Source organism: Protomyctophum bolini (genome assembly GCF_963924005.1).
Source record: "Protomyctophum bolini genome assembly, chromosome: 8".
NCBI classification, from domain to species: domain Eukaryota; kingdom Metazoa; phylum Chordata; class Actinopteri; order Myctophiformes; family Myctophidae; genus Protomyctophum; species Protomyctophum bolini.
In genome coordinates, this window is record NC_137869.1 from 47,710,995 (window position 1) to 47,723,194 (window position 12,200).

The window sequence follows — 12,200 nt, forward strand, 5'->3', positions numbered from 1 at the left end:
GGTACTGGATTATTCTTCATTTAATAATGTTTGTCTCAATATTGTACTACTGTCTATTTTGAACTTAAGAAGACTCCAATTTAAGTTTATAACAGGCATACTATATTTACTTCAAGCAACAGTACAGTGCAGTACAGCATAGATTTATGTCAGGGAAGTCAAAAGTAATTTGTGTTTCATAAACTTTATTTTGCTTCAATTTACAAATTGATCTAACAGCATTATATACAAACCAGCCAAACACACTGTTGACAAACATGGCTTCCAGTCTAAGCATCTTAGAATGGAAATATATAATAATCATTGTGTGTAATAATCTGTCAGCTAACATGATATCTTTCAAAAACAGTCTTTTCCCTGATCATCGTGTTTTATAGATTATTCATTTAACCAAATCTTTCATTTAACCAAAACATTTGACACAGTATGAAACAGCATGTGTTTCTTCAGATCATTAATTTGAACAAAGCCGTTGTGCAACTAAAGGGTTTTTCCCCTGTATGAATCATAATGTGTTTCTTCAGATCACTCTTTTGAAAAAAGCCTTTGCTGCAAACTGTGCAACTATATGGCTTTTCCCCTGTGTGAATCACCATGTGTCACGTCAGATTACCATTCACATTAAAGCCTTTGGTGCAAACTGTGCAACTGTATGGCTTTTCCCCTGTATGAATCATCATGTGTTGCTTCATGTAACCCATGTCACCAAAGCCTTTACCACAGACTGTACAGCTATAGGGCTTTTCGCCTGAATGAATCACCATGTGTCTCTTAAGCTGTCTATTAAACGTAAAGCTTTTATCACAAACGGTACAACTAAATGACTTTTTCTCCGTGTGAACCATCATGTGTTGCTTCAGATTCCCATTAAGATTAAATCCTTTGCCACAAACTTTGCAACTATAGGGCTTTTCCCCGGTATGAATCAGAAGATGTTTCTTCATATCGCTCAATTGAACAAAGCCTTTCTTGCAAACTGTGCAACTATGTGGCTTATGCATCATGTTGTGTGTCTTCAGATTGATATTACAGTTAAAACTCTTGCCACAAACGTTACAACTAAAGAGTTTCTCCCCATTGTGACTCATCATGGATGCTGTTTGTTTTGATAATGTATTTGTCGATTCATGGCTCAAAGGCAATCTTTCGTCTTCCACTTCGACTTTGTGTGATTTCAGTATGTTTAAATCTGGCCGGCCTTCACTAAGCCCCTCCCACTTATCACTGTCTTCAGTGTCATATTCAGAAAGATGTGAAGAGACAACATTTACACATAGTAGTAGAGTCGGATGTGGATGTAACAATCCACTGTTCTCTACATCGACTGGTCTTTTTGTGTCTTCAATTGAGATGTTTTCATCATCATCATCATCATCATCTTCACGTTTCACTGCTAGTAATGTCTGTGGTGAACCATCAGCATCCTCTACTCTTTGGTGTACATGTATGTCCTCCTGTTCTTCTTTAATCGTTGGCGGCTCATATTCATTTTTCACTGCTAGTAGGCCTAATGTCTGTTGTGACCCATCAGCATCCTCTGGTCTTTGGTTTACGTCCTCCTGTTCCTCTTTAATCGTTCGCGGCTCATATTCACATTTCACTGCTAGTAGTAATGTCTGTTGTGACTCATCAGCATCCTCCGGTCTTTGGTTTACGTCCTCCTGTTCCTCTTTAATCTGTGGAGGCTCTGGTACCTCCTGCACCAGACTGGAGCTCCACTCCTGCTGTTCAGGGGAAACCTCCTGTAACACCGCGAGGTGGAAGAAATCTAGACCAAAGATGACAAGATAGTATAAGACACAAAGAGTTTCCATTTGTACACAGTGTTTGCATCACAATTGATTTAAATGTGTTTACATGAGTGTAATATGCTATGATATAGTACTTTATTGTACGCAGACAATTTATTCACACTGACAATTATCTTGTGACCCAGCAGCCAAGTATGCAGAACACATAATATACACATAATTGACATAGTACAAAGAACAAAACAATATAACATACATAAAGACGAGATCAATGTCCACCACTTAGATAACTACCGATTAAGCCTAAAAGTTGACTGGTGGACAAAGGACATCTTTAGTCTGACATTCTTGCATTTAATTTTTTCTGCAAACATTATATTATTAAAACAAATATTGTATATTATTATCAACTATGTCATGGTAGGGTTTTTAGAGATTTTACCAACCGGCTCTGTGTGCAGCTCCTGTTTGTTGGCCTTGGCGCTCAATATCTTGCTTGAAAGCTTGGTCCTCGTACTCTGTTATAATTCTCCCAACGATCTGAAGTATCTCGTCGGCAGCAGCTGCAGATAGTCCCTTGTTGTTTACCAAGGAACTCAATGTTTGTAGTAAAGCCAAATATGCCATGTTCTTATGCTCTTTGTGTCCTTGATCCAAATAGACCAACAATTGTTCGACTGCACCCTCTCACTGCTGGTCCAAAAACTACAACTCCAATCCAAGTCCTCGAATCCAGCACAGAATCACTATCAGACCGAAAACTACTACTTCAACCTATAGTCCTGAAGAGAGATGTTCAGCTCTCACCAAATTACACAGATTTAAAGTGAAAACAAACAAAGCAGAGCTCTGCTAAATACTCCCTGAATGGGCCTGATGGGCCAATCAGAGTGGAGTTATAGGCAACAACTTGAACAATCTGGTTGGTTAGCGTTAGCTGACCGGTCCATTCACTTGCAAAGTGAGCGATTAATCACCTCCAATTCGTATACAGAAGGTTAATGGCCCACAGTGGACACAAACAACACCAACAACAACAACATACCACGACGAAACAAGATAGTATTGGTATTTTACAATTAAGCTACAATTCACACAAAGGAAAGGCCATTTAGCCAACCTAGTGCTAAAGGTTTGAATTAATAGCCAGCTTAAATAAATATGATGATTTGTACAGAGGAAAAGCCCTACAGTTGTACAGTTTTTCGTAAAGGCTTTGGTGATATGGTTGTTCTTATACAACACATTCATTCAAAATACAGGGGTAAAGCCACATGTTTGTGTCAAATGTTTTATTCAAACTTTATCTAGAAAGCACTAAACTTTCTTGTTGTAAATTGTATTGTTGGACACTTATGGTTGTAATAGAATGGGAACAATTGAAGAATGGGATAAAACGTGAGTAAAAGCACATGGTTTATCAGTATAATAATAGGCTAGTTGTTATTATTATTATTTTTTTATTGTGTATTAATCATCCCATTTTACAGATTATTAATTTGACCAAACCTTTTCCACAGTCTGTACAACTAAAGGGGTTTCCCTTGCATGAGTAAGTGAAAAAGCGGAAGTGGAACGAGCCTCCTCCCCACTTCCGCTTTGTATTTACAGTCGCACAAATGTATCCTACTATAAATAGAAATCACTCTAGCATATAAAGCTTGCTGCTTAGAAGAAATGGAAATAAAATAATAAAAGGTGAAGATATTTAAAAATATATATTTTCGCAAACGGAAATGCCAGCTTCCTTACTAGTTCCAGACTATATAGCATTCAGAGATTGTGGAATAGTTGTCTGGCTACTAGCAGCAAGCACATTTTATCTGTACAGATTTATGTCAGGAAAGTCACAGAGTAATTTCATGAACAAACTTTACTCCGCTACAACTTGATCTAACAGCAGCATAGCCTACTGTTGATAACCATATGCCTCATAGCTTAAATGATAATGAGAAACATGTGTCATTTATTCGTTCATTTCATTTGAAATTGCCACATCAAGCATCTTAGAATGGAATATATATATACAGTATATATGATCATTGTGTGTGTGATATAATCTTATGTTATTCAAAAAACACAAGTTACTGTTCCACAACCTTTTCCCTGAATCAACATGTTTTATAGGTTATTCATTTAACCAAATCATTAATTTAACCAAAACATTTGCAACAGTCTGCACAACCAAAGGGGTATCCCTCTAATGAAACATCTTGTGTTTCTACAGACCATTCATTTGAACAAAGTCTTTGCTGCAAACTGTGCAACTAAAGGGTGTTTTCCCCAGTATGAATCATAATGTGTTTGTTCAGATCACTCTTTTGAACAGCCTTCAAGCCTGCAAACTGTGCAACTATATGGCTTTTCCCCTGTGTGAATCACCATGTGTCGCTTCAGATTACCATTATCAGTAAAGCCTTTGGTGCAAACTGTGCAAATGTATGGCTTTCGCCCTGTATGCATCATCATGTGTGTCTTTTAAAAGTAAAACTTTCATCAACAGTATTTAGCTACCGTGGACGCCATCTTGGTTGTTCGTTTTTCCTAAAATGTCATTATTTTATACAATTATTTTGGTTTACAACCATAGCTATGCATATCTAATATTTGAGTCTGTGTAAACAGACCACTAGGGGGCGCCCCCAACGCGTTTGCACGGCTCTTTGAAAGCCAAAATGCTTTTATTGTCATGGCAAAAGTTTCTAAACATCTCACATCCTGCATATTTCCGCGTACCTGCAAAAAGCTGATCTACAAGCTCACGCAGTGTCAAGTGTTGTACATGTGGTACTGGATTATTCTTCATTTAATAATGTTTGTCTCAATATTGTACTACTGTCTATTTTGAACTTAAGAAGACTCCAATTTAAGTTTATAACAGGCATACTATATTTACTTCAAGCAACAGTACAGTGCAGTACAGCATAGATTTATGTCAGGGAAGTCAAAAGTAATTTGTGTTTCATAAACTTTATTTTGCTTCAATTTACAAATTGATCTAACAGCATTATATACAAACCAGCCAAACACACTGTTGACAAACATGGCTTCCAGTCTAAGCATCTTAGAATGGAAATATATAATAATCATTGTGTGTAATAATCTGTCAGCTAACATGATATCTTTCAAAAACAGTCTTTTCCCTGATCATCGTGTTTTATAGATTATTCATTTAACCAAATCTTTCATTTAACCAAAACATTTGACACAGTATGAAACAGCATGTGTTTCTTCAGATCATTAATTTGAACAAAGCCGTTGTGCAACTAAAGGGTTTTTCCCCTGTATGAATCATAATGTGTTTCTTCAGATCACTCTTTTGAAAAAAGCCTTTGCTGCAAACTGTGCAACTATATGGCTTTTCCCCTGTGTGAATCACCATGTGTCACGTCAGATTACCATTCACATTAAAGCCTTTGGTGCAAACTGTGCAACTGTATGGCTTTTCCCCTGTATGAATCATCATGTGTTGCTTCATGTAACCCATGTCACCAAAGCCTTTACCACAGACTGTACAGCTATAGGGCTTTTCGCCTGAATGAATCACCATGTGTCTCTTAAGCTGTCTATTAAACGTAAAGCTTTTATCACAAACGGTACAACTAAATGACTTTTTCTCCGTGTGAACCATCATGTGTTGCTTCAGATTCCCATTAAGATTAAATCCTTTGCCACAAACTTTGCAACTATAGGGCTTTTCCCCGGTATGAATCAGAAGATGTTTCTTCATATCGCTCAATTGAACAAAGCCTTTCTTGCAAACTGTGCAACTATGTGGCTTATGCATCATGTTGTGTGTCTTCAGATTGATATTACAGTTAAAACTCTTGCCACAAACGTTACAACTAAAGAGTTTCTCCCCATTGTGACTCATCATGGATGCTGTTTGTTTTGATAATGTATTTGTCGATTCATGGCTCAAAGGCAATCTTTCGTCTTCCACTTCGACTTTGTGTGATTTCAGTATGTTTAAATCTGGCCGGCCTTCACTAAGCCCCTCCCACTTATCACTGTCTTCAGTGTCATATTCAGAAAGATGTGAAGAGACAACATTTACACATAGTAGTAGAGTCGGATGTGGATGTAACAATCCACTGTTCTCTACATCGACTGGTCTTTTTGTGTCTTCAATTGAGATGTTTTCATCATCATCATCATCATCATCTTCACGTTTCACTGCTAGTAATGTCTGTGGTGAACCATCAGCATCCTCTACTCTTTGGTGTACATGTATGTCCTCCTGTTCTTCTTTAATCGTTGGCGGCTCATATTCATTTTTCACTGCTAGTAGGCCTAATGTCTGTTGTGACCCATCAGCATCCTCTGGTCTTTGGTTTACGTCCTCCTGTTCCTCTTTAATCGTTCGCGGCTCATATTCACATTTCACTGCTAGTAGTAATGTCTGTTGTGACTCATCAGCATCCTCCGGTCTTTGGTTTACGTCCTCCTGTTCCTCTTTAATCTGTGGAGGCTCTGGTACCTCCTGCACCAGACTGGAGCTCCACTCCTGCTGTTCAGGGGAAACCTCCTGTAACACCGCGAGGTGGAAGAAATCTAGACCAAAGATGACAAGATAGTATAAGACACAAAGAGTTTCCATTTGTACACAGTGTTTGCATCACAATTGATTTAAATGTGTTTACATGAGTGTAATATGCTATGATATAGTACTTTATTGTACGCAGACAATTTATTCACACTGACAATTATCTTGTGACCCAGCAGCCAAGTATGCAGAACACATAATATACACATAATTGACATAGTACAAAGAACAAAACAATATAACATACATAAAGACGAGATCAATGTCCACCACTTAGATAACTACCGATTAAGCCTAAAAGTTGACTGGTGGACAAAGGACATCTTTAGTCTGACATTCTTGCATTTAATTTTTTCTGCAAACATTATATTATTAAAACAAATATTGTATATTATTATCAACTATGTCATGGTAGGGTTTTTAGAGATTTTACCAACCGGCTCTGTGTGCAGCTCCTGTTTGTTGGCCTTGGCGCTCAATATCTTGCTTGAAAGCTTGGTCCTCGTACTCTGTTATAATTCTCCCAACGATCTGAAGTATCTCGTCGGCAGCAGCTGCAGATAGTCCCTTGTTGTTTACCAAGGAACTCAATGTTTGTAGTAAAGCCAAATATGCCATGTTCTTATGCTCTTTGTGTCCTTGATCCAAATAGACCAACAATTGTTCGACTGCACCCTCTCACTGCTGGTCCAAAAACTACAACTCCAATCCAAGTCCTCGAATCCAGCACAGAATCACTATCAGACCGAAAACTACTACTTCAACCTATAGTCCTGAAGAGAGATGTTCAGCTCTCACCAAATTACACAGATTTAAAGTGAAAACAAACAAAGCAGAGCTCTGCTAAATACTCCCTGAATGGGCCTGATGGGCCAATCAGAGTGGAGTTATAGGCAACAACTTGAACAATCTGGTTGGTTAGCGTTAGCTGACCGGTCCATTCACTTGCAAAGTGAGCGATTAATCACCTCCAATTCGTATACAGAAGGTTAATGGCCCACAGTGGACACAAACAACACCAACAACAACAACATACCACGACGAAACAAGATAGTATTGGTATTTTACAATTAAGCTACAATTCACACAAAGGAAAGGCCATTTAGCCAACCTAGTGCTAAAGGTTTGAATTAATAGCCAGCTTAAATAAATATGATGATTTGTACAGAGGAAAAGCCCTACAGTTGTACAGTTTTTCGTAAAGGCTTTGGTGATATGGTTGTTCTTATACAACACATTCATTCAAAATACAGGGGTAAAGCCACATGTTTGTGTCAAATGTTTTATTCAAACTTTATCTAGAAAGCACTAAACTTTCTTGTTGTAAATTGTATTGTTGGACACTTATGGTTGTATTAGAATGGGAACAATTGAAGAATGGGATAAAACGTGAGTAAAAGCTCATGGTTTATCAGTATAATAATAGGCTAGTTGTTATTATTATTATTTTTTTATTGTGTATTAATCATCCCATTTTACAGATTATTAATTTGACCAAACCTTTTCCACAGTCTGTACAACTAAAGGGGTTTCCCTTGCATGAGTAAGTGAAAAAGCGGAAGTGGAACGAGCCTCCTCCCCACTTCCGCTTTGTATTTACAGTCGCACAAATGTATCCTACTATAAATAGAAATCACTCTAGCATATAAAGCTTGCTGCTTAGAAGAAATGGAAATAAAATAATAAAAGGTGAAGATATTTAAAAATATATATTTTCGCAAACGGAAATGCCAGCTTCCTTACTAGTTCCAGACTATATAGCATTCAGAGATTGTGGAATAGTTGTCTGGCTACTAGCAGCAAGCACATTTTATCTGTACAGATTTATGTCAGGAAAGTCACAGAGTAATTTCATGAACAAACTTTACTCCGCTACAACTTGATCTAACAGCAGCATAGCCTACTGTTGATAACCATATGCCTCATAGCTTAAATGATAATGAGAAACATGTGTCATTTATTCGTTCATTTCATTTGAAATTGCCACATCAAGCATCTTAGAATGGAATATATATATACAGTATATATGATCATTGTGTGTGTGATATAATCTTATGTTATTCAAAAAACACAAGTTACTGTTCCACAACCTTTTCCCTGAATCAACATGTTTTATAGGTTATTCATTTAACCAAATCATTAATTTAACCAAAACATTTGCAACAGTCTGCACAACCAAAGGGGTATCCCTCGAATGAAATATCTTGTGTTTCTACAGACCATTCATTTGAACAAAGTCTTTGCTGCAAACTGTGCAACTAAAGGGTGTTTTCCCCAGTATGAATCATAATGTGTTTGTTCAGATCACTCTTTTGAACAGCCTTCAAGCCTGCAAACTGTGCAACTATATGGCTTTTCCCCTGTGTGAATCACCATGTGTCGCTTCAGATTACCATTATCAGTAAAGCCTTTGGTGCAAACTGTGCAAATGTATGGCTTTCGCCCTGTATGCATCATCATGTGTGTCTTTTAAAAGTAAAACTTTCATCAACAGTATTTAGCTACCGTGGACGCCATCTTGGTTGTTCGTTTTTCCTAAAATGTCATTATTTTATACAATTATTTTGGTTTACAACCATAGCTATGCATATCTAATATTTGAGTCTGTGTAAACAGACCACTAGGGGGCGCGCCCAACGCGTTTGCACGGCTCTTTGAAAGCCAAAATGCTTTTATTGTCATGGCAAAAGTTTCTAAACATCTCACATCCTGCATATTTCCGCGTACCTGCAAAAAGCTGATCTACAAGCTCACGCAGTGTCAAGTGTTGTACATGTGGTACTGGATTATTCTTCATTTAATAATGTTTGTCTCAATATTGTACTACTGTCTATTTTGAACTTAAGAAGACTCCAATTTAAGTTTATAACAGGCATACTATATTTACTTCAAGCAACAGTACAGTGCAGTACAGCATAGATTTATGTCAGGGAAGTCAAAAGTAATTTGTGTTTCATAAACTTTATTTTGCTTCAATTTACAAATTGATCTAACAGCATTATATACAAACCAGCCAAACACACTGTTGACAAACATGGCTTCCAGTCTAAGCATCTTAGAATGGAAATATATAACTAGAAACAAAATTTCAAGAAATTTTACTGGGTGCCTGAAGCTCGCCAAGTCTGTGCAGCATTTGAGCTACGGACCACCATTTGATGACATTTAGCCTCTCAGAAGGGTCCATTTGGTTGTCTAAAGTGCCTCTCTCGAAGAGAGTCATATGGGTCCGAGACACTTGGTGGCGCTGGAGCACAGAACAAAACATAAACTCACGAGCTAATTTATTGGTTCGTGGAGCTGTCACTCAAGGCGGCGCCTCCGGTCCTGACCCGCAGGTATAAAACCGGTGGGCCTGAACGCCGAGTCATTCCTACATTTTTCTGCGCTTGGATGCACACAGCACAACGAGTACACCAAAGTTCACACCGGCTGTTGAAGTTGTATTTTCCCGAAAGACGGACGAGTCTAAAACCGACTTGTACCGCGGGGATTCGCAGCCACAAGAAGGTGTTTTTCTCTCTACGAGCTACTAAGCAGATAAGTCAAATAAGACTCATAACACAAGTGAGCCTGCCCGGCGGCTTGTTGTTCTGTCTTCCCTCTCATTACCCTCTAGCTAGCGTTGTTAGCTGTCAGCTAGCTCCGTTAGCCTGTCTGTGGTTTAGCTTCAGCGTTGCTGCCGCCTCTTTTCTCCACGGCTAGCCTCTCGTTAGTAGCTGACTAATCTGAGTCCTAGCCGCAGCCCGCAGCCTCGCTTCTACACCTCTCGGTGACGGCGGGCATACCGGTACGTTACGGCCATACCACCCTGAACACGCCCGATCTCGGAAGCTAAGCAGGGTCCGGCCTGGTTAGTACTTGGATGGGAGACCGCCTGGGAATATCAGGCGCTGTAAGCGTCTACATCTACCGCAGGCTAGACGGGCCGCATTCTCAACCCTTCCCCACTCTCTCTCAACCCTTCCCCGCATTGGGGACAAGAAAAGGGTCTCCCTGGCTCCCTCCATTACACGGTGGGCCAGCAACAACACGTGGGGTAGCCTTCAGCCGTCGACTGAAGGCTAACCACTGTGTGTGTTCCGCTTCACGTTACCCTCTATAGTAGGGGAGTTAAGTGAGAAAAATATTTTTATTTAGTAGTGGTGCTAAATAAATAATATATTTTTTTTTATATCTTAAAATGAAATAAAAAAAGGGGTTTGAGAATAAGACAAGGAACAAGCCATCTCCACCATGGCTACAGATGGCCACGATGATGGACCCCTTCCAAGGCTCTGTTTCAACAGGGTTTGTAACAACCTCTTGACTAAAGAAGTTTCCACTTGGGCTACTGATTCTTCCTCAGACTACAACCAATACCCAAGATGGCCTGCGGGGGTGGCGACAGCCCTCCCCAATTCCCAGTGGTGCACCACGAGTCCTACTCTTCTACTCCACCACCACTTTTCTTTTTATCCTGTTTTGTGAGTTACAGACAGCTTTTCCTCACAACAATTTTGTTATAGTATATATTATTATTATATAATGATATTATATTATAACTTAAAAGTGAAGTGCTTCTACAATGTCTTGGACTGCTGGTTCCTTCTTCAAGCTACACCAACACCCAAGATGGCCTGCGGGGGTGATAAAGGCCGCCAACAACAAGCTCCACACGCTCTTCACCGCACTGGTAAACAGACCTGTGGAGCCAGACCCAAGACATCAGCCAGGCCTCGCCGGCTTGCTCTGGGTGCTGCTCTCCCTCCAGCGGGAGGCCTCCACCGACACTGCTACTACTTCACGCAGCGGCCGAAGGCACGAGTCTCACTCGACGTGACGACCCTCAACAACCGACTGCTTCCCTCAACATTACAGGTATGTACATTGTGAAGCTAGGTTTGTTTAGCTGTTTAGCTAACCTTTTCGAGGTCGGGAGTAGCAACCTCATTGGATGGCCGACGCCACCCTAGAATGTTTAGCATTCCAGTTAGGCTGTTTTCAAGGTGCCACACCAACTCGTCTATGACATAGCCATAGCATCGCGCTTCCCCTGTCCCAGGTTTTTCAGAGCACATTACACGGCTAGCTGGAAGGAGCCCATGACTCTCCCGGCTACCCCGCGACGCTCTCAATGCTTCAGAGCTCCCTTCTTCAGGAGAGGGGCCACGGCCCTACTCCTGAACAGTTGGCTAGAGTTCGTCTCCTACATGAGAAAATTGTGACCTTCACGTACTGACTCACCGACCTGACCGGCCTTATGGCCACCGCTTCCATCACCTCAGAGCATGCTAGGTGGCTGGAAGCCTCACCTGGTCTGGATCCCGTTGCCCAGAGAGAGTTTTCCGAGGGTGCTATCATCCCCGGAGGCCTCTTCAGAGGCGCACTCGAGAGGATCACCCTCAACGTGGAGGTGCAGCGTCCAGGCTGCGAGGCCCTGACCAGCAGCCGAAGTAACACACTCCCTACCCTCCCCCCATGCGCCGGACCCAGCACCGGACGTAGCAGTCTCGGACTGCACGTCCAGTCCGCCCGCAATGCGCTTCTGGACCATGGCACAGGTGGGCGTCCTGGGCGTCCCTGTAGCCAGGTCCCTCGATATTGTTTGCACAAGTACAGCATTTTTTGTCTGTAGTACAGGCTATGCCACAATACAAAAAGACAACAAAACAATATCCACGGAGGGGGGGACATGAACCCACTGCCACGGGGGCCCCATGGGCCCCCCCCCGACGCAGTGGGGCAGGGCATAAGGTCAGTGGCGTACCAAAACGCCACTGGGGAGACGGGTCATGCCCAATTTTCTCCGACATGCTAGGGAACACTACCCCCAGGCGGGGCGTGCCTCCCATAGCCGGAGAGAACCCACTAGCCAAGCACCTGGCACAGTGGGAGTGGTGCGGAGCATCCCCGTGGATCCT